Genomic DNA, 24959 nt, shown 5'->3' with positions numbered 1-24959 from the left:
TGGTGAGAAGTATGAAGTAGAACATTATTGAACATTTTTGCCTGAAATTTATTTACTCTGTTAATCAATCAAATTACATAGCTGCAGCCATTCATCAAAGCCACACAAACACATGCATGCAGTTTGAACGAAAACACACACTCATACTCAAGAGCTCTGAGCCTGCTCACACACACATCAGACAGAAGTAAGCGTGCACACACACACACGCACATACGCTCACACCAGAGCTGAGAGAGGGTGTACAGCTCCAAGTTGGGCTGCACTCACAACACAGCTGGTTCTCCAAGGTCAATAAGAAACTTGGAGTGTTTATTTGTCCATGTGTTTTATTTGCTTTCTAATACAGCAGAGGCACTGATTTGACAGATCTACTTGAAAAGAATCATATTGCTTTAACGTCTAAAGAGCGTGGGAAACTTCCACTCACCAAAGAAGTTTTTCTCTCTCCCCTTCCTCTTTTTCATTAGTTTTTCATAATTCATTACCATCCTGACTATTTTCCCTGGTGTCTTAATTCTCCCTTTTTTCCCCTCAAGAAAGCATAATGGTCATACCCTAGCAGCTCACTAGGGTGTTGCAGTAACAACCTCCTACCCTCTGATGGCTAGACAGTAGGCCATTGTAAAGCTGAATCGCCATGGATTTATGGCCATAGTCCTGGTTCCCAGAATGCAATGTCACTATGTCACACCGTCATCAATCTGCTGTCTCTGACTAAAGACAAAGACGGAAAAAAAATCACCACTGAAAAGCAGCACAACAACAAGAGTGATACTTCTTTATGCATGATCTTATTTTCATCAGCTGCCTGTCATAGGTAATATGTGTGGGCACAAAGAGCTCCATTTACTCAACAACGACTGGGAGTTGCCACATCAGACATCATCTACTAGATCCAGATTGCACAATTAACAAGAGGCTGGTTGAGTGCCAAATGTGACCATTGTAGCAAATGAATACACCTTTGGACGCCAAAGCTTTTCCAAGACATTTAATCTTCATTAAGCAATAAAACCTGCAGCCTAGCAGCTATTTTCACCCACAAACATCCACTTATGATACAACATAGGCCTTTGATATGAACAAATATGGGCAGAATTCCAACAATGTATAATAATCCCCAATGCAGAAAGATTTGACATATTACATTTTTACCATAACCCTCAGTTCACCTCCAGTGTCTTTATGCTGCAGATTAAATTCTTCACTTTACACTGACAAATTTGTTGCTAGTAAAACACACACTCAACCAAAAACACACATAAAGTCTGCTGACAGAGACTATACGCTGCTATCTTGCCTCGCTCATAAACTGTTACCTTTCAGAGTCATTTCCCATGATCTACACACACAGATATTGAACATCATAAATCAGCTTCATAAAGGATGTCTGAGAGATTCTGTGTCTTTCTGAAAAATAAAAGAGGAAAAAAAAAAAAAAAAAAAAATAAATCCGCATGATTAATGTGCTCTCGAACCCTCTCATAGCCATGGTAACCAGGGCAGTTTGCCATGCCATTTAGAGGATCCAGGCGCTGACATAAAAGTAGCATTTTCCAAGTCTCTCGCGGATGCATCTCTTTAGCTCAAAGCAGTTTTTTTTTAACGAGTCTTCAGTCTAAACTCCTCCTGATTAAGCAGGAAACAAACATTATTCTACTACTGCAAATGTTGTTACATAACATGATAATATAATAAACAGCAAACATCTTTACAATGATTCCACTTCTCATGTCCATTAGCTGTTTTGCCATTTACCACTCATCTCTCTGTCCTTAGATACTCTTCAGAAACTTTTCATGTCAAAGTGAAAGTGTTTCAAGCATAATGAAAATGAAAGGCCTTGTGTCATACTGCAGTCACGACATATAAATCATAACCTCTAGTGAGAGAAGAACATCCGTATTGGATTTAACACCGGTAATTCTTCTTAATAATCACATACAGAGACAGACAGGCTAAAACAGATGTCTTCACATAGCATTCCTGGGCTGCAGTTTTTGGGGGAATTTATTAAGTGGAGTGACTAAGAGTCTTTTCACTGCAGGAAAATGCTATTGTAATACACAGGAAGGTCAAATATTGACATGCAGACGGACAGGGACTTCCCCAGTTTTTGATTGAGCTAATTTTCCCATAGAGTTCAGCTTATAACAAAACTTATCATGAATTTTCACATTAAGACAATCAGCTATTTTGCAGGTAGTAAGGAACTTGGAAATCAATAATAGTTAGCGTATACTGGTAATATGTTTACTTAAAATTACCAAACCATAGCCTAAATTAATTAATTAAATTTGTCATGTTTTTATAAAGGTTACCCATCAAATACAACTTCATAAAAACTAAAAAGAAATACAGGAAATTGGGAGTAATATTTTTTCTTTTGTACCCCCAATAAAACTGAATCTATATGTGCAACAAATGCATGCTTTCAGGTAAATAGGAGGATTTTTTATGTACACCCAATAAAGTGGGGCATACTTTGTTTTAGTTGTACGTAAAACAGAATGGAGAGGGGAATTACAGAGTGTAGAGGATGAAGTAAATGAGAAGTATGGATGTAAAAATAAAAAAAAGAGAGAGAAACTCACCCACTGGGACAGAGCTGCGATTATAAGTTTGCTGTTGATGCCTCGAATCCGTCAGCTACCTGATGTGTGCCTCCTTTAATTTACTATGTCAATAACACTGCTGTGGAAACATAGCCAGCATGATAGATGTAGACATTCTGCATAGACTTCCCTCCAAAGTGCCAATTCTTAAAAGTGCAAGGAGGAACAAAAAAAAAATAATGAAAAAAAAAAAAGTGCCACTTCTAAATCACCTTACATGCTTTTGCTGCTACATGTAGAAACTTTTTGTCTTTCTTTTAGGAGCTTCTGTTCACTCTGGTCACTTTTCCTGTTTCTGTTTATGACACATCAACATTCTCTTCATCATTAGTCACTACTATGGTCAGGGGTGGATGTGAGTGTTGTTTATCTTGTGCTGCACCTCCGTAATTCTGTAGTTTGGGTCATTACTATTTGTAAATTAAACAAGACAACTACAAAGGTACGTATTTAATCAGAAAATCTTCTTTCAGAAAAAATTCAAAAGTCAAATTTTGCACATGACAACAGTACCAACAACGCCAACAACAGTGGTTGGCGTTCACATTAAGTCAGTCAAAATTAAGTAGACTGATGTTTGCCATGATAGAAAGTACCTTGAAAAAGTTTGATTTACCTTCATTACAGCTAAGGACTTGACTGTTTTCTCAGACAAAAGGTCTTGAAAGGCGGCCACAAAGTTCAATTAAAGGAGGAGTGGAGAGGTGAGAATTGATTTAAAAGACAGTATTTCAAACTGCACCCCAGAGTACAGAGCAGGGCTCTCACATTGATGACACTAATTCTTCAGTGAAATTCATGTTAGTTGGTGTCTAGACATTTTATTACTTGGCTAAAGCACCAAAGAACGGCTATTTTCCCATTTCAAAGACGCAGCTGCCTACTTAAAGGCAAAAAATTGGGGGTATTTTTGGACATCTGTCAATCACACAAAGAAGAATTGAGGAATGGATGAGGACAGTTTGTGTTACTAGCTCATTAACAATCAGAGGTTAATTAGGCAACAAGATAAGGTCCCCAGATTTACTGTATGTTGCCAGCACACCACCATGTCTACATGGCGTGAAGTCAAATACCCTACTGTAGTGCTAATTTAGATTTGTATGCTATTAATGTATAATTAACATTTCCTGCAGGTGGCTCACAAGTTTTTCAATGAACTTAGTTAAAGATAGTTTTCAAGTTAATTGCAGTTGATTGCTGCATTTTAGTCAGAGGATTAGGTTCACACAATGAGCTGGCCATATGAAGAACTCTAGGTGCTTAAGCAGTTTGGGTGAATATTAAATGCCTGCTAGGCAATGTTTGGACAAAATACAGTACATCTCACATTTTCTGAAACAGAATTTCTGCCTTGACTTTTCATATGCACCCATGTAAAGATGACACAGGGTAACATAGATGAGGGCAACAACAAAAACAACCAACAATATCAAGCATTTTGGACAGTAATCAACATGTTGATGCCGTGATCCTCTTGAACAGAAAGGGTGACACAGAGTAGATTCTCAAAATGTGTCTTGGACTGCATCCCCATAATCTACTGCAATAGTTCCCAAGCTTTTTTTTTCTTCTTGTGACCCCTTAATACAAAACTGTCTATTTGCGACCCCTTCTCACAGAATTCATGTCTATGAAAAAAATGAAAAGTTTTCAAGGAAGTCAAAAAAAAAAAAATGTTCTTATTTCCTTATGCAGAAATCATCTCATGGCCATGTAAACTCACCACCACAAACCCTTTTGGGGGTCTTAACTCCAAGGTTGGGAACAATTAATCTAATGGATACCAAAGCAAACTTTTTTTCCCAAAGCGTTGCTGAGGGTTTCCAAGAAAAAACTCTTCCTGATACAGTTTTTTGTCCTTTTTTCTGGCAACACCTTAATTCCAGACTAAGGCATCTTATGTTTTTTTATACATTTTCAAATGTGTTCCATAAATAAGGCTGTTGTTGCCTTCAGAACATTAACAAAACACTTCTCTGGTACCTTGGTCATCCTTGTCAATATTTTGAACAGCAAATCTAAAGGTATTCATACGCTGGCTATAAATTAAATGTCTAATGTCTTATACCTGGGGAGTACAAAAAACCCATTTATTTACAAGATAAAGTTGCAAAGTATTACTTTAAACAGAGAAACAGTACCTCACTGAATGCATTTTCTATCATTTAATTTTGTGCAAACATGCAGTCTTCAAAACACACACACACACACACACACACACACACACACACACACACACACACACACACACACAAGTTGATTAGCAGGGCTCCTGTGAGTGTGTGTCATGTTTTAGTGGAAAATTACAGCTCTTTCAACAATTCCTCAGTCGGAATCCCATTCTAAAGTGGATTTTATCTGCAAATCACAATTATTTTGTTCATGCTCTGTTTTAATGGGCACACCCGCTGGGCTGAAGAAGACACTTCTCTATTCATAAATGTATTACTGCTGGGGAATCATTAACTTATTGTTAGCGGTGCGACTGATGGCTTATTGACATGACAACATTCAACCAACACTTTTGTCTTTAAGCCGTACATCCATATCACTGAAAACAATGTCATCTACCCCATTTTCACCACTCCCCTTGTGTGTTTGAGCTTAGTGGAAGGCTTTTCTGTGACCAGGAAAAAAAAACACACCCAGCAAGAGATAAGTGTAGGCTGGGTTTCTGGAAAGACTGAAGAGGTTTTCTTTATGACGAGGAATAAGAAAAACAAAAGCACCAGATGCCACAGTAAATGGGACAGGAGGGTGTGAGATGATGTTAGACAGAAATCACTGTTTGCTGAAAATGATATACATCTGTTTGCGTCAACTTAAGACAATAGCGATAAAAGCCAAAATAGTAGCAAAACAGAGCAGAGACGATAAATTGCAATGTGTGAATTATCTCAGAAGTGAAGCTCTGTCTGATATTTATGGCTGGAGATGCAGGAGAGTCATAGAGTCAGACAGTTTGCACAGATGGTGGCCATCCTTGGTCAACATTCAAATAAAAACGGAATGAGCGTCTCCCTCTGTGTCCAGCTATTCCTCTCTCAGTGAATGCAGACGCAGATAAAAGGACGGGGTGTAAAAGTGTTTAAGTAGGCAGAAGTTGTAAAGGAGAAAAAAGCAGAATCGCTATTCACTGCTTGTGCAATCCTTTCTGCCTTGTTGAACTTTATTAAATTCTGTCGTTCTCTCCTTCCCGTCTGGCTCCCTTTGTCAGCTTCTTCTCATGCGTGACTCTGAATTTTTTTTTTTTTTTTTTTTTTTTTTTTTTTTACAGAGGTGCTGTGGAGGGCACTCAGGCTGAAAGAATGTGTTGGTGATAATCATACCATCAGTGTACCAATAAGAACCCAGCTGAGATGAATCATGGTGAGGGTATCTGGATGTTGACTGTTGTTGAGTCAGTGAGGGTTTCTATATTCTATACATGTGAGAAGAGCTGTGTTCACTCAGCAGGTCCACATGCTTGGTTGTGAACTGCAGCTAAAATCTGATTTTTGGAAGTGTTTGTACATGACTCATGACTGACACACGACTGTTTATATGATATAATCATAAATATACAACAGTGAAAAAAGCAGGTACACTCATGGCAAAATTATTTACAAAGACACATCTCATCATGTTCTGTCATGTATCTGTTTTCATTACATCTCATAGTGCATACCATCAAGATTTGACTGAGTTGAGATATTGTAAAAATCACTGGTTCCCAACATTTTTGGTTTGTGACCAGTTAAAACAATTTGAACAGTTTAATAAATAAGTGATATTTTTATTTATTTATGTTTAGAGGGCTGGGGAAATCTAGTAATTCACTAGAAAAATGGCAAAGATTAGAGGAAAATATGACAAAATTTGCGTAATTTTGCATCGCAGAAATTCTTTTTTTTCTGTTTTATCTCCGGCAGTCATCTAGCGACCCCTTCTGTGAGTCCCGCCCCTATGTTAGGAACCACTGATCTAAATAGCAGTGCATGGTTGTCCATTACTGAGACAACACCACTCAAACATGCTGTTGTAAAGCCAAAATTATTCATTTATTTTTTTATTTGAATGACTACATACAACATGTCATAATGCATCAAGATCCAATTGTGAGCTACATGCTGTTTGCAGTTCATACTGAAAACATTAGAAATGTTTCACATGGGAAGGAACAAATCTGAACTGAAACAGTCACATTGGCTTAACCCTAATCCTAACCCTAACCCTAACCCTATTCTCCAGATACCCCTTTGGAAAATCAACTAAAAATATAACTATATATTCAAAGACTAAAAAAAAGTGCATGACAACAGCTTTAGGACAGGGAACCTCAGACATTTTCATATAACAGAACCAAAATAGACACACTAGAACACACACACACACACACACATATATATATATATATATATATATTTGTTAAAGTTCCCCTCCACTCACACAAATGTTTTTCCTCTTATTCCTACAGTTGAATGCTTGAGCTTCACTGTGTAGAATGATGTATGTGCAGAGTTTGTCACTGGAAGGCTGTTTTCACATTCAGCTACTGAAAGTGGAAAGTTCTTTTTTGCTGACTGAAAATCAGATTTTAATGGGTGGACCTACGAGCATGATTTGTGATATTATAAATAGTTTGGAAGCAAATCCTGGTCCAATATTCAACTTACACAAGTGTGATGTGGAAACTTGAGGCCTCCAGTGCACAAACACTGAAAATGAACTTTATAGTGAAGAAGGAGACATCTTGTGTCCAGTAGTTAAACTTTTGAAATGAACAATATTTGCATATTTATAGATTCTGGAATTTTTAATGAGGAAGAAGGAGTAGACACCATTAAAAGGATTTTACAAGAGAATTTAACTTTTTCGTGGAAAAATCATATCAGACACAAAGTATTATTTGAAGCAGAGTAATTTATATACATCTTAAAACAAGTCTTGAGGGGATCTTTAAGATTGTGTCCCCATATGGTAAGGTTTTGTCTAGTAAATTAAATTACAGTGTAATAAACTATGTTTCATGTCGCCTGGGTTTCATCAAGGTCCCCAGACTCAACTTTGTGAGGTTCAAGATACCTGTGTGAATCACAGCTGTTCTGTCGGCTATTTTATTTTTTCTGTCTAAGAGACAAGTTTGGTCTCAAAGTATGTCTGTAGTCTGGCCTTTCATTACAGCAGCTATGAAAGCCAGGCTAATGGATATGAAAGTCCGATCAATTGGCCAGGAAAGGGAGATTAGGGAGGGATGAGTCACCATATTCCTCCTTCTTGACAACCATGTCATGCCTTGCAGCCTCTCCAGAGACGTCGCTGATTGATGCCTATCTTTCATCAGTGCAGCTTTAATCTGACAATCCACGTGTTTTATAATCATATCAGCAAAAATCTATATCACATCAGCCTCTCTTTCCCTGTTCCTCACATTTTTGCTTTTATAGAAGGAAGAAAAACTGACAGGGCTGACAGTAGTGAGATGCACATCTTTATCTATTGATCACATTCTGAAAAAAAAAAAAAAAAAAAAAAAGATTGAGAGGTGATGAAGACGAAGGGCAAGAAAAGGCTGTTCCGTAAAACAAACAGTGATTGTGAAGTGACAGTCTGGGAAGAAGTGGCAGACTCTCTCCTGGTGCCGGCCAAACAAACAAACAGAGGGGCGAGACAAAGTGCAATCACTGACCTTTGTTCAAAGAAGCCATCTAATCTGTTTCCACTTTACTTAATTAGAAAAAGCAGAGGGATTTTTAATGTGCACAGTGTTAATGGGAAACAGCTCACAGGTGCTAATTAAAAAGAGAAAAAAAAAGATCTCTTGGGTAACTTTGAGTCCATTAATCTATATATTCATCCATCACAAACTTGGCAAACTTATCTCTGATTATATTTACTGCATTTTAAAGACTGGTAATAACCCAAAAAATATAAAATCCCACATGTTTGTGAATATTTAAGTATTCATAAACAAATAAATGTTTATTCCCCATACTTATACATACTTTTGCCCTGTGAATTACAGGGTCTGGCCTTCATCAAACCTAAGAGTTTGGTAGTATAAACTTTTTGCTCTATGGCTGATGGCTTTTTCCCACTGAAAGCTACAGGTTTATGCAGACAGTGATTAACCAGTGCTTTACAGGTTCGACAGAGGCTTTGTGTGTGCCCTTGAGATGGCAAATACAGTCATTTCCTCTTTGACTGTGACTGTTAAAAGGAGCCGGCACTGAGCTGCTCTGCCAAAATAGTGCTTCATGTCGTATAATCCAGTGAGTGTTTGACGGATGGTAGCCCACTTTAATATCAACTAAAAAACTGAAAATTTCAAATATGGAAATGTCACATTAAAAATAATGGCAAAAATGTTGGTTACTTATAAGCGTAATATTAAAATGATTTGGAAACAGTTCTAACTGATCTAATTGCAGATTTATATAAATTTGTGGTAGTGGAATATTTATATTTAATTTTTAAGCACAACTTTGAGGTGCTTAACTTCTGCATCCCTTTCACGGCCAAATATTGTACTTTTTACATCACTACATGCATCTGTGAGCTGTAGTTACTAAAATACAATGTCTTTTATGGGTTAAACTAACTAACAAATAGTTTTCTCACATATTAAAACATCAGTAATAGTAATCCAGTATTATAATGTATAATGGTATAACATTGAGGGGGCTATTTCGTGTGGTGAGTACTTTAATACTTGAGTGATGGAATTTGACTTACATAACATAAGGGCTTTCTTTGTGTTTTTCATCTTTATGCTCTTCTCACTGGTTTGAAGTGAGCCAATATCTGTTGGAAAAAGGTGTTGTCATGTATTCCCACGCACCAATCAGAGTTTGGCGACATTTGAATCAGAATCTGATGACAGCTTGTGGGTTGTTTGGTCACTTTGCCTATCAAAGTTGATCAAACCACACACAGTCCCAACAAGGTTTTTTGAGTGTTAAACCCTTCTTAAATAAAACCTGAAGATGTTTTTTGTAATTTTGATTGTTGCTTATTTAGTCATGAATATTCGATGTTATGGAGAGAGACTTAATTTGAAAACATGTTTTGGGGGGCTTTAAGTGCGATTTGCCTTAAAACATGTTTCCAACAATGGGGTAAGTTGTCACATGGTATGCAGTACATTGTATATTAAAATAGAATTACAGAAAATAAACAAATAAATAAATCTAGATGGAGCTTTAAATGCGGCTCTGCTTTCCTAAAAGGTCAGAGTATCTTTAACACCTCAATATACACATTTCCTTTTTGCATTAAGGTTTTATAATAAATGAATTCTCTTGATATTCACTACAACAAGATAGTGAGAAACGATAATGCGCATATTTTTGCTTCCTACGTGATACAGGACCCAGTAGATGATGAGCTCAACCCCATGCTATGCACCCTTAACCACATTAAAGCCCCTCTTGTATGGGCAGTGTGTGGTCTGCCTCTAAGGGACGGCAGGGGATGCAGGAAACAAATTAGCTTTCTTGACCTTGGCCCAAGTTTCCCTTCCACCCTTCACCCCTCCTCCTCCCTGTCCTTCATCTGGCCACTTCAAGGGTCAGCTGGATGACAACACGCCTCTGTTGTCCTCCACAGTGGGGATATATTCAGATGAGAAGCTCATATAGGCCTGACGTGCATCGTGGGAAATGAAGTTTATGACTTCAGTTTATATACGAGGTCAACTGGATGTGGTCAGAATGATTACCAGTCATACACATATCTTGTTTATGATGCTGGGCAAAAAGAGTAATTGTGAACTGAAAATACAGAAAGGGAGAAGAAAAGAGGCTTATAATTTCTGAGTGAAACAAGCTTGAGGAAGGGTTAATATAAAGCACTGAATGAAGACAGATAATTTCAGCATGGGATTAAACAGTGAAATCACTTGAAGACAGAACGTTTCCTGACAACATGAGGCTGTCACACAGTCTTTTTCAACCTCAGTCTCAAGGTCACGATTACTTACACACACACACACACACACACCGCTGCAACCATGAATTAAAAGTTTTTTTTTTCTAACATGTTAAGTTTATATCTCAAAAGAAATTTAATTTTCACTACCATAGTGGCCTCTGCCCAAGCCTAAAATGAGAGACCTTTTGGCTATAGGAGTGAAAAGAATCCTTTCAATGATAGATATTGGATTGTAACACCAACAGGCAAATCTAATTCTCCCAGTTGACGCAAAAGCACGTCTGTGTGCATCAGTGTTCAGCCTGAGAGCAAAAATAACCTGGGGTGTCCTGGGGAGGGAAGTAGCAGCTCTATATTAATGCTCATACTCTTCATTGATCTATGAGGGCTCCTTAATCTTGTGGGCAGCTTCTTCCTACGTATATTTCATAATGTGATACATAGTGCATCGATAACACTGGTAAGGGCCTATACTTTCTCATGCTGGCTCACAGCATTTATTGATCCCAGACTGAAGTAAACATGTCTTTAACACATGGGCCTGTCACTCCTCGCAGATAAAACAAAATTGTCAAGACAAGGTCCTCGTTATTAGACACTCTAATGATGACACGAATCAATAGTTAACATGACAAGTTATCATCTGCAAAGTTAATATCCGATTGTAACCACAAGATGGAAAATGAGGAGATTAGAAAAAAAAAAAGGCATCTCTGCGTGGTTGAAGCAAAGCAAACAAATGCTCGAGACACGTGTTTATTGCTCACCACCTTAAACTCTCCATGCTGTGGATTATTTATTTTGTTGTATGATTCAACTGGTGTTCTGGGAATGGATGACAAAATATACATACAGTAAAATGACTCAGGAGCATGGCTTTGGCAGTGCGCCAAATTGACCATATCCTTATGACTAAATGGTAGCTTAAGCCAGAGCAATTTCCTCCACATTTTCTGAAGGCAGTCAAGTAAAAATGATTATAGGTGTGAGCTGTGAGTAAGGTTTAACAAATATGGGTTTTTGAAACCAAAGTTACTGGATACTGGTGTTTTTTTGCACTGACACTGCCAACACCTGTTTCCTATTTGCAATTTTTGTCGTGCCAAAATATGACATGAAAATAAGACATTGGCCGGTTATTGTTAGACCTGCCTCTCCTATCCTAATAGAACTTCTCTTGTTGACAGAAATAAAGTATTTACTTGTTTCTATTTTCATTTGTATTCTATTCATCTGCCCTTCTGAGTGGTTGTTTCACTACAGCATAAAGATATTGTTTCATATTGTGAATTTGATGCCAGATGAAGGTGTAACATAACGCTGTATATGTCATAGTACAGTCGAGTCCATGCTGAGAGGATGCAAGAATTCAACCCTTTTCTTTCATATAATTTAATTTTTCTTTGCACTTCCCAACAGGTGTGCATTAGACATCATTTAGAAAAAATATTTTAAAAAATCAACAATTTTCTCCCTAGAGCAGCAGAAAAAGCCTTATTTAAACCTTCACTAAGCACAGTAAACTGACTCTCAACTGAAACCAGGAATAATAAATTAAACGGTTCAATAAAGGATCTTTAAAGATGTGCAAAGACAAATTTAAAGCAGACTTATAAGTGGATGAAATGACTATCTCATATTAGCCCAGTATGTTGCTAGACCAACGTAAGAACTGATTCATGTAAACTGGAGGTTCATCCATAGGCCACCAGTTGCTGATGACACAGACTAGTCAAGTGTGTGTATGTGTGTGTGTGTGTGTGTGTGTGTGTGTGTGTGTGTGTGTGTGTGTGTGTGTGTGTGTATTCCTCTAAAGTGAGATCACATGGCCAGCAGTCTGAGTCCAGACAGTAGGAAGTGAAAGTGCCACTGCAGCCACAACACAGGTCAGATCTCAAACACGGTTTTCCGCTGTACAGTGCAGTCGCTCTTCTCGTTTTACTCACAAAAGTGCAGGAGATATTTGAAGACGAACGACAGAGGATGAGCCCTGGTTTAAGTGATGTAACAAGTAGACAATGGGGGGGAATTAGAAACTGTGCACATGTATTTTTAGTTCAATATCCGTGAGGGGGAGTAAAAAGAAGTTTCCAACCACTGATGAGTACATGTATAAAAATAGAAAATATATTAATTATACAAACAAATTCAAAAGAGTTTACACTCCAGCAAGTCATGAATTGATAGGACTTTGTATCTTGACATGAACATAACTACTAATTTCTGCAACAAAATACTGTAACTCATATGAATTATTTCGGAATAAGAAAACTTTAAGTATGTTACCAATGTATGTTTAACATTTGTTGAGGAACTAAGTAGGTTTGTTTTTATCTATAGAGCATGTTTTTGTTATCAGAATTCTCCAGCTTGACGCCGTGCTCACTGTTGCATTAGAAGCCCCTTTTTTTTCAGCAGTTTAATGAGCTAAACCTTGGAAGCGTTTTGGAAAAAAGGGACACACCATGGGTTACTCAGTTTGATTTTATTTTCTCATTGTGTCTGACATCAAGGGAGGGAGAGAGGGGCAAACTTGTGAGGTTTGACAAAGACAGCGGCAGAAGTGGAAGCGTGAAAAATAAAACGAAAGGGGCATAGCTATTTGTGTGCAATGAAGAAAGACATAAAAAACAGCCTCGCACTGAGATAGTTGCTCCAAATGAAATACCTGGAGATTGCATGTTGCCTTGCATTTGCAGGGGTATTCAGTTTTAATTAGGGTTTTGAAGACATCTTTTATCAGACTGTCACTAATCTCTCTCTCCCCTACCCCCAGCCCCACTCCTCCCTTCACACACACACACACACACACACACACACACACACACACACCCACGCACACCGTCATCCTCTCAAATTTTAAAATGCAAATACACAGCCACAAGAAAAAAAGACCGAAAAATTAAGAAGAAAAAAAAAAAAAAGATTTTATGGAATAGTACAACAATTTGTCTGATACACACATTATCAAAAAGCAATGAATTGGGGACAAAACCATTGTCCCATTTCATTTTGGAGAACAAACCATTACCTCTACTTTTTAATTGCATTTTCTTTGGGGCAAAGGTGATAATTCATTTTGCTCAGGGTGACACACATGAAGCCGAAACAAGCATATAAAGAACTGTTAAAATAGTATTCTTGCCTTCAGTCCTGGAAGAACTATTTAAATTCTAACGTGGTAAGAGCATACTGTGGGACAGAGAAAGAGGCAAATAATAAATCATGCTCTGCTCTACAGTTCATGAACAAACAGCTGCCTATTTCAATCTTAAATGACATCATGATTTTGAAGAAAAAGTGAAAGAAAAAGAAAAGTGAATTGAAGTGATTACGTAGTTTGATAAATGATTAAATTGGTATCAACTTTGTTTCACAAATTAAAAGACAGGTTCAGTGTGATATATATCTCCCACTAGATTCCCTTCGTATTCCTAGAAATTAAAAATAAAGTATATTTATTAAACACAAATATATAAAAATACGTCTGAATTTACACTAAAGCACGTACGTTTTCAAAAAAGTATCTTTCAACGTAGCCGTGTAACAAAGGCAACTTCTTGCTGTAAAATGTCGTCTTTCCCTCTCGTTTCTATCTGTGTGTGCTGTGGTGGTTAGACTGTCTCCCTCTCTTCATTCCTGGCCCTCTTCCATTGTTAGTCACCTTGTTTATTGGCTGGAGCAGCCGTGGCGTACTGGACATCATCTGAAACTACAAACGACAGGATGCAATAAGCTGGAGAATAGCAGCAATCTGAGGAAAGTTCTCCATTCACCAGAGGTCCCTAACTCTCTGTCTTCTTATCCTGGGCAGAAAATAAAAAAATCAATACGGGCTCACAGGGCTTGATAAAAGTGCTGGACAGGGAGAGAAGCAACGCTGGGTATAGTAAATTAAAGTGATCAAAATTTTCCAGTTGACTCAGCCCACAGCCTACATAAACTAACAACCCTGTCTCCACAACTGTCCGTCATCCTCTTCCACCCACTATCTTCATTCTCTCCTTCAATTTTATTTCAGTCATTCCTCACCATTTTGCTGTTTTTTGCATTGTTTTCTGTTGTTTTTTATTTTTTAATTGTTGCCTAGAGATGTTAAAATTTTGCAGTCTTTTGTATTAAAATCTGGGGATTTAAAAGCAATTTCTCTGCCTACACTGGTGAACTGCACTTGAGTAAGACACCAACCAAACAATTTTCTCTATGTAGAAGAGCAATAGGTCACCACTAACCAGACAAGACTAGCTGCAGTATCAGCCATTATTCAGTTCATTCTAGTGCTACTTGTGGTCACTGACTTGACTGAAAGTAGAAAGTTCAAATAAAGATGCTATACCACACATTTTTAACCATGACTATATCATTGCCAAATAAAATGTGACACTTAAACCTGCCTTTATTGTTTTTGGGTACTTGGGAGCAGCGCAACAAGCTGAACACACGACACTGACATAATTATCGCCTTATAAAGTTGCTATGGTGAAGGTGTTTGCAGTTAGCAGCAACAATAGCCTATTTACACATTCGGCACAAAGCAACTTTAACATTCATTTGCGGTCATGTTATTGTCCACCTAATGAATGTAAATATAATATTTAATTTCCTTGTAGCTCTGTTTTGGACTCAACAACTCCTGAGGGAACTCTTTGGCTATTTAGCTGCTAAATGCTCCATGATGTTCACCAGCTAGCCGCTACCTTTGGCCGTCTGTCTGTTGGTGCTGGGTAGGTAGTGTACGGTGGGTTTTTCAGAGCTTTTTTGCTGAAAATGGCTACCTGCTGTGAGACGGAACAAAAATAGTAAGGTTGCAGCTCTTAAAAACCAAAACAATGAGCAGAAAGATGCTAAATCACTCTGTGGAGCTGAGGGGAACTGAGGGGATAAGTTGGTGATAATCCTATGTGAGTTTGTCACTACCAGAGACCCCTTTCACATTCCACATTGTCATTTGTTCTATTATTGATATAAAAATGATTCATTACCACAGCTAAATGATTCATTACTACAGCTTTAAGTATAAGTAATGGAGGCTAATTGCCATTTGACAACAGGTAGCCTCACTCTCACAATAGAGGTATTGCCAATGCTTGTGTTCCTCAAATTTAAGACTTTAAATCATGTTGCTTCATATGAAAATTAGTGTGTTGCTTCCATTCTGCCTCTCATCTTCTCTGAAATCAATCAAAAAATTTTTTCCATCTATCTTTTGCTCCTTTCACCATCTGCCATTGCCAGAACACTTGACATACTTAACACTGCCGTTCCCTCTTCCTGTAAGGAAATAGAGTAGATCTTCCCCCATGTCTGACCCTTTAACACACAATGGAAACTGTGTAAACTACCATTCTCATTTGTTAATTTTAATCTTGTGAAAATGTTCTTAAAATTCAAGCAATAATTTAATTTATGAAGGTTAAAGCGCTTTAACTCCCTGCCCAGATGACGTGTATGCACTGTATTCCTGATGCATGCCTTCACCTACTCTGTTAGAAGTGTGCCTGACCACACATAAACTAATTCAGTTACAGTAATACCAGCAGCAGCTGACTCACTCAGCTAACACACCCCATGCCAGCCCCACACAGGGCCCCTTGGCACCTTGTCCACCTAACAGTAAGAAGGGATTAACAGGGATTGGCCAATCCAGTCCAGTCTCATGGTTTGTGAGCTTTACCACAGAACTAAGCTGATATGCCAGCTCAACACTGATAACTTCAATTTGATGGTTGTGCTGTGTACTGTGGGAAAATGTCTCATGTCTTGTCTCTTGTTTTATATCAAGTTTACGGTGATAGTTCAGCGATTTCTGCATATTTCCACTGCAGTGGATTTCATTTCATATTCACTGCCTGGCCCTTAAAAGACAAAATGATGAAAACAGCTAATTAAAATAAAAATAACAAGAGGCCGAGTTGTGGCAAACACCACACAATGCCACCCCCAACTGCCACCCAGGTGGCTTCGACTGACCTCCGCTGTATGTTAATGTGTGTGTCTTCCTGTACGTGCCAATGTGACAGTGGGTGTGTGTGTCAGGGATCAGCTTAAAAGAAACACTAACTACCCGGGCCAGCACTGGCTGTGGCCTAATATCCTGTTGACCCTGGTTAGACGGCAGACAGCCTTGAGACACTTAAATCCAGCCGTAACCCTGAGCAACACGCACATGTCCTGTTAGCTCACATCCCAGCTTGGCTTTCCAGGGACCAGGGACCCAGCACGGCCTTCAGCCAAGAGCCCCCACAGCCCTTCATTCTCCTCTTCAAACAGTGTGTGTGGTGCAACATGATACTAATATAAAAACCACATACACAGTGATACAGGACGAGGTTTCCTGACTTGCAAAAATAACGTAAGAGGAAGAGGTGAAGAACTGTGAAGTGTCATATTTGATGGCTCCACTTCCCATCACATATACTTACTTATACTACGGATACTTACAGTTAAACATAACTTGCACAATGATACAGTGGTCAAACTTTAGACTGTAACTGTTTGTTGTGTCATACTACTTATTAATATTTTTAATTGACATGTTTTTTTTCTCTGGTATCAAATATATGCAACAACTTAATATGTTTATGTATTTGTTTATTTAATAGAACACGACAGGTAGTGTGCAAAGTTGCAAGTCAACAGATTACAAGTTAAATGCTCTAGTTTAAAGGAGGATTAACACACAATCCTGTTTATCAGTGTGTTTTATTAAATCTTGTGTTAGCCATGCAGATCCTGATGGTCAAACTCTGCCTGTCTGTTTCTATATTTATCTATTTTAATCTCTTTATAAAGCAAAAGGATTTCAATTACAAATGCCACGGGAGTCAATCCAATTGAAAAACAGTTGGCAGTCCTGTGTTTAAAACCTTAAGAAAAGATTACAGATGGGCCTTCGCGTGCATATTCGAGATGCAATGACTTAAATGCATCACTCTGAAACTATTTGCCTAAGTGTTTCTGTCAGAGTTGCACAGCAGCCAATTAATTGCAGGTCTTTACTGTATGCTGCAGAGTAGCTCAGGGAATCAGCTATAAACCCCCTAAAGCCAAGCAACAGTGCATGCGAGGAACCTGTAACTACAGGAGTGTGAAGATTAGGATTACTACACTTAAAGTTGAGAAAAATAGCCTTCAGAGTGTTATAATGTCAAATATTTTTTTCTTACATATTTTAAGAATTATATTATTCCCAAATTCAGTTTAAGATCAGTAAGGCTAGGTTAAGGAAGGTTTCTTACTTGTAATCCGACACATGATTTCACACTGTGATTCTCTGTATGCACGCTTTGCAGCAGGTGCTTCTGAAACGTAGCTCATCCCTACCAAGCATGATCAATGAGTAAGTCGCCATGTAAACACACACATCCATACCTCCCCTATGCACACACACACACACACACACACACACACACACACACATACACACACACCAAGCTTGATTTTGAAGGGTCCTTAATCACAACTAAGCAATTGACTGATCAATGACAGATATGAGGAACAACTCTAGAATGCTAACAGGACCGCATTTGCTTTTTATCAGTTTCTTTGTTTTGGCCCATTTTTATCACAGATTATATTTCTCTCAGTGTTAAAAGGCTCCGAGCCCCGCCGAGGTATTAATTAAAATCTAAATACTAAATATTGATTGATACGTTATCAGGGCATAGCAGTTGGTCCGCAGGCTATTGATCCAGCCTGTGATTTATTATCATATTTAAGAAAAATCATTTTGCCAGATTATACGAGGTAATGGATTTTTAGCGGAGGGGTGTAATTCTTTTTTTCTTTTCTTTTTTTTTTGTATCGCGTTTGTTATGTGGAAGGTGGAGCAGATTTCTCAATTGCATTCGGAGATCACTGATATCCTTGGTGCCGCACCCCCCTGAGCCCCCCTTTCAGCCCTGCCTGGCCTGTGAGGGGCTAAAGCTTGTGTAAGAGAACGATCCCGCTCTTGTCATTGGGAATAATGGGTATTGGGATTACCTCTTTAATCACAACAAAGATTAACAGATGGTATGAGAACAGTTATTAGCAAACATCTTGCACTCATCAAATCAATAAGATGATTTGTAATCAGGCTGTTGGTGCAAGTGAAAAGGGAGCCGGGGCCGTTCCCAGTGAAAGATCCTGGCAATCAGAGGCTACTGTGTAGCAATTACCTCTCCACAAAATAGGTGCTCTTCCTCCACTGGCTGGCAGTCCTCCAAAACACACGCCAGACTGATAGCAACATAGGGCATTAACACGGCAAAACACAAAACACTGCATGGTTAACCTTGTATTTGATCAGGTGTTAGGTTGCTCCGTGATTTCATTTCACTTTGTGCCCTTTAATTTGGTGGATCTCGCCGTGTACTTGAAGGAAAAAATCTAAATGTTTACACATGCTGTCTCTCACTACAAAGGACTGTATAGCTCATTAGCGGGTTACCATAAATAAGTCAGTGTAGGGACAAAGAGGGAAGAGCATAGAAAGTATACAGAAAAGGGTTCACTGTGCAAATATTTCTCCCTGGAGACGGAGACAGCGAGAGAAAGAGAAAGGCTGAAGGACTGCAGACCGAGCAGGGCATCCGGGACTGTAAATGGAGGAATGTAAAATCTGAAAGCTAACTCTCTCCCACAGCGTTTAAGACTTTTGTTTCATCATCTTAATAAGTTCTGCGATTTATACAAACCATACTGTTCGAACAGTAAAACCTCACTTTATGCTGGTAATTCTTCACACGCACACACACACCATGCACACAGAATTCATTTTAAACTGTTGTTCCTAAATTCTTCTGCTTGTGTCTGTGAGGAAAACGATCTGCAAAATTGTCTTTTTTCTCTATGAATTTTTTTGTGTTTGTTTTTTAAATCTGGGTGGTTTTGTTCTCACTCTGAGCAATTTTATTTCATGTTATTCTCAAACAATTATTTATGCTGGCTAATTTTATGTCTGTCTTACTCATAAGAAATACAGCACATTTTCTGCCATCTTACTGCAAGAGCAATAAATGCAGGCCGAAAAACATGACCATGTTCACTCTTGCCAACTATTTTATTAATTCCTCTAAACAAGTCAGAATTGGCCTTTTTTTTGTTCCATTTAGTGGCAACACAATACTGTTTTACACCATCTCCACTTCAACACTGACGACAGGTATCAGCTGAACTCTTCAATTGCTGCTTTTAAAGCACATAGGCCTTCTGGCATCGACCTCACCTTGCTCGTATTGTTTATATCCCACTCTGCAGTGGGAACACTGAGATCAAACTGATGCCATAGAAGATAATGTTTAGTGTGTGTGTTATTTCAGGAGTAAAATGTAGAAACACACATTTCTGACCTTAGTGAGATGTTGTTAAAACTTGGCTGGGTTTAAATATTTGAGAAATCAGATGAATGCAGAGCATGGTTCTACTAATCTATTGTTTTCTGTCTTTTCTCTTATTTATACGCAGTCAAGAACACACACACTTGCACAGGCATGCGATTACATGTGTACTCCCCTACTTGCACACACACACACACACACACACACACACACACACACACACTCACACTCACACACACACTCACATTTCTAATGGCAGTCTAATCACTACAAGGAACATGCAACGGTAGCTACTCACCGTACATTTACCAATATGCTGACTTTCAATGGCTTTGAATCAAGATGCAGCGTACAGAATCTATCCATGTACTATGTCTTGACACACACACACACACACACACACACACACACACCGTCAGTAAGACAGTGTAGATATGCACTTACCAGGATTAAGCAAGGCAAATGGTGCCAAAACAATGACAGTATGAAGTAACTGATGCTGTTTAAAAATTCAAAGGCCTCTATTGAACAGACAATGTGGCACACATATCACTGGGCCACAGATCCCTGCAGCCCACTGGTCTGGCTGCTGGCTGCTCTCATGCACATGCATGGTCTCTCTCTCTCTCTCTCCCCCACCTTCAGCAACATATCAGAAGTGCTATACAGCCAAGCAAAAGCAGCATGTTTTCTGACACTAAGACTGTCAAAGGAGATCCTGACGTGTCCACTAACTGTAATATTACAGTATGAGTCTGAAATCGCTGTGAAGCATGTTTCACCTGTGGTTTTGCTATAAAGACATTTAATAAAACACACACAGAGACGTACACACATGGACAAATAGGAACTTACAATCACATAAATGCAGACAGGCACCCCTCCCCTAACGCACACATACACACACACACACACATGCACAAGCAGTCACTTGTCGAGTGGCTAATATCTTTCCAAGGTCAAACCTGACAAGGAATTCCAATGAGATTAAGTGTCATCAGTGCGGCTTTAGCCCTTTTCTGCACATTGTTCTTGGAAATGGCATTAGAGCCACAGATGACCACGGCCTTGGAGCAGTAAAACCTCTTCCTTTCCTATGAACACCCATTTAATATGTCATGTATTTGATACAGGGCCTAACATTCAAACATCAGAATGTAATAATGTTCTTATCTATGTCTAGGAGGGTTAGGTCAATATATCGGTCTTCCATTATAAAGTTTTATTAAATATCAGATATCAGGCAGTCAGCATTATTCACCTCTGACATGATGGAGGTTTCTTCCTGACCACAGCTATAGAAATACATGTTTGAAAACTCTGCAAATTATTTTAATTGTTCAAAATATCTTATAAGTAAATTCTATATTCATCACATTCCTGGATCTGAGTTTCTCTGCTACTGATTGTGAGGGTCATCCTTCATTAGAGAACTGCAAACTCTAAATTCATTTCAGTATTTTGAGAGTCATTTAGGAATTTTTAACAAAAACTGTATTCTGGGGAATAAAATGAATAATTGGAGTCTAAAATTTAAGGCACTACATGTACTTTGAAGACATGTCCACGCTTACTGTATATAAAATCTGCTTAAAATGCTGGCATCTCATATGCAGATCTCCATATATTTCCCTACATATGAGACAGTGTTTCAGTCTGGCAGTTTTGTTTGTGGACACTTCTAGCGAAGCACCAGCCTTGTCAATGTGTCAGCCAGCATTTGGTGTGCTGCCTTTCACACTGAATTTGACACATAGTCCTTTGGTGGCAGCAATGAGCATTTTGTCATCTCCTCTCGAGTGCCAACTCGATGTCCAATTACACCCCAGCTACTAATTTAATTACAGTAGCAGAAGAAATGGGTTGATTCAATTCATTTCAATTAGCTCTGATTGGACCAGTCAGATCAAATTTTGCTCATCTCAGGTACAAGCTGCCTGTCACATTTTATCTCAGCGTGCCTCATTTGGAACAAGATAAGCAGGTCATGATATGATAACTGAAAATTTATGGTTGAGTTCACCTATGTCTGATGTAAAAACAGTTCACGGATCAGAGGGTTACAGATTTAAATGCCTCCTAATCTCTGACTCTGTGATAAATGTGAGAGTAAAACACTCCACTTTCAGTGCAGGATCACAGCCAGTTGCCACTTAGTAGAGTCCCAGCTACAATAGTCATTACTTATGCATGATGTCCACAATTATGTATCAAATTGTGTGTGCATGTATGTGTGTGCATGTTTTACATATCCAACAAATTGATGTGTAGCGCCGAGCAAAGCTAGAAAACATGTTACGAAAGAAAACCCACTCATATCATGTCATTCAGACAAGCAGCTGCTATAGTTTCGCTTAGTGTCGAGTAATACTACACACACTCAGAGAGGATTCCTCCTCAATGGTTCATCCAACACGTTACTGAAAAAAAACCTTTCATATGACACAACCCCAACAAGTAGCCCATGTCATCATAATCTTTATAAAGACAACCATTTCCAATAATACATTTAAAAAGAATGCTGTCTAATATCACGACAAAACCCAAAAAGGTACCAGAAGAGTACAGAAATATTATAAAATCATGACAGAGTACTACAGGATTTAAAAAAAACTGATCACTTTAAAGTCACTGACAGATAATAAGTCTCTATAAGATTATTATTTTGCAGCTGTAAGTGAATTTTCAAAAATACCATTAATTATAAGGGCACTAAAAACCACTGATGAGGCTAATTTATCTCAACTGAAGAATTATAAGAATATTATAATAAAATGAAATAAATATCACAGTATCAGGTTTAGTAAATTCAATATTAATTGGCACATACACCCATAAAAACTATGTAAGGATATTATAAGGTAAATACAGGAGATAAAACAAGGCAAATAAGTACTAATAAGGTCACTATAAACCGAATAATGAGTAGAATCTTACTATGAGTGCTTATAGAAGTATTTCAGGAACATTGTAGTGACTTGTCTTCAGGGACACTGTGATTATTATCTTCCAATACCAGGAAAAAAAAAAAGTTACATCTCGTCTCTGATTGGTGCAGATCGAAGTCTCAGCAGTATGCCATAGGCTGCCATAGGCTGCTACAGTAGCCTGCGGTGTGTGTAAATGCGTCCTGGCACCAGTTGCGGCGGCGCAAAGACGTCTGATTGGCCACTGAAGGAACTCAATTTTTCAGACTGCGCCACAGAAGCGGTACAACCACATGCTTCAAAATGCGGACTTCCAAACATCCATACAAAATCCTATACTTACATTCTCGTATTTAAAGACTTCAAATAGACAACTTCAAGACTGACAGCCTCTTCCTCTTTTACAATGACGCACAACGACCCATAAAAAAAACATTAAAAATGCGAGCGTCATTTACCTCTTGGTGTCTTCTTCACGGCCAGGCCTCCCTTCACGGTATCCGCAGTGAAAGACAGATAACCTGACGGCAGACTGCAGAGTGTGAGAGAGGAAGAGGAGTTCTTACAGAAGTCAGCCGATGCAGTTTATGAAGCAGAGAGGGCCAGTATAGAAGCCAAGTAGCCTTTTTCTTACCTTGCGACACAGATCCAGAGGGGGTGAAATGGGTAAAAATGGTTGTTTGGGTGATTACACGTTTCTCCTCTCCCTCCCTCCCTTCCTCCTTTCATCCATCCCTTGTCGTCTCCCCCCCTCCCCCTCCACCTCCCCTTCCGCCACCAGTGCTCTCCCCTCTCTCGGTGAATAGAGAGAGTGGCCCCGTTGTAATAGCCTCTATGGGGCTCCAGCTATGCAGCAAAACAGCCCGTCCTTTAAGGTTAAAAGATACCTCCGAGGCGCATCCGGCATCAGCTGTATCATAAAACAAACACGCATTTTTTTACTTTTCCACCGCAGCAAATTAATGCGCAATTACTTTTATATTTAGCATTTAGCTTCTCCAAATTTATTTTATAATTTTAATAGATCCATAAAGGAATAGACCTTTTTTCTTGTATAATCGTATCAGTTGTTTAAAAATATTTTTGGGACATGTATGGAGGCAGATAGCCGTAATAAGACAGACACATTCTGTCAATCAAACATTTCACACCAAATTAATTACTTTTCCGGAAGTCCAAGATGTTTGGCAGTCCTGATCACACCGGACCTTCCTCCCTCTCTCTCTCCCTCTCTCTCTCTCTCTCTCTCTCTCTCTCTGTTTCTCTCTCCCTCTGTCTCTCCTCTCTCCCTGTATGTGTGTGTGTGTGTGTGTAGCCTATACCGGATTAAATGGCACCTCGTCTTAAATGGCACCTTGCCTCGTTTCCCCTCTCCTTTCATCATCAGCAAAATAAAGATTAGGCCTACAGAGGAGATTGTAAAGGCTCGCCTTTAGAGGCGCAGGGATCTTCATTCCTCCGCCTTTGTGATGATATTGATGATGATGATGGCCAAGTGGACAGTTTGATTTTTGTGTGGCGAGCTAGTTATAAAGAATCAATATTATATCAAGGGGGTAACTTTGGTGATAAAGGACTTCAGCTACTCTGGCTATTCATCATAAGTCTGTAGCAAGCAGATAGGTCAAAAGAAATTATATTGCTCTAAAGAGTGTGTCTCCTTATCTCTCAGTACCAGGGGAGTGGAGGACACGCCGATCGATACAGTAGCTGCCGTATACTCCTTGCAATTATCAATAGCTGATTTTGTCTTCCTGGGGCTGCATCTATTAATACCAGATAATAACAGAGCCTTTGGACATAACTTCTAAGGGGATGATGGAAAGAGAAGGAGAGGAAGAATAAAAAAAGAAAAAAAAAGAAAGTTTGCTCACAGGACGACCTTGTTGTCAACAGATTTCTCTCATATGAGGTGGAAACCGGGGAATAGACAAGTCAAACAGACAAGAGGGAGAGAGAGAGAGGGAGGGGGGAGGCTTTAACTGAGCTCCCCCTCTAACTGAAAAAAGCTCAGAATCCATCATTACAGTGAAATGATTTTTTAATGTATTAAGAATTTCGCAAGTCACGTGTTGGCAGCAAAGAAATAATAATTTCCAACGTTATTTTTTATTAAGTTATTGCAAGCATTATGCACTTTTACGCATAGTCTATGTTATGAAGTGTGCTAAACTTAAAAT

At 38.7% G+C, this 24959-nt stretch overlaps 1 long non-coding RNA gene across 2 annotated transcripts in view; it reads right to left on the bottom strand.

The window, feature by feature from the left end:
• LOC122987776 overlaps positions 1-23481 on the bottom strand; it is a 52111-nt gene extending 28630 nt beyond the window's left edge. The window contains exons 1-3 of one of the 2 annotated variants that reach the window (XR_006404594.1): positions 23414-23481; positions 23238-23311; positions 13392-14244 (exon numbers count right to left, since the gene is read on the bottom strand). This is a non-coding gene — a long non-coding RNA (uncharacterized LOC122987776). Of the gene's footprint in view, positions 1-13391; positions 14245-23237; positions 23312-23413 lie in introns of those variants that run through there. The other variant, XR_006404595.1, reaches the window with a different exon arrangement.
• Between the last annotated feature and the right edge of the window lie 1478 nt (positions 23482-24959).

The sequence above is a fragment of the Thunnus albacares genome, chromosome 8, assembly GCF_914725855.1.
Source record: "Thunnus albacares chromosome 8, fThuAlb1.1, whole genome shotgun sequence".
Classification (NCBI taxonomy): domain Eukaryota; kingdom Metazoa; phylum Chordata; class Actinopteri; order Scombriformes; family Scombridae; genus Thunnus; species Thunnus albacares.
This window is presented reverse-complemented; position numbering and strand designations above follow the sequence as displayed.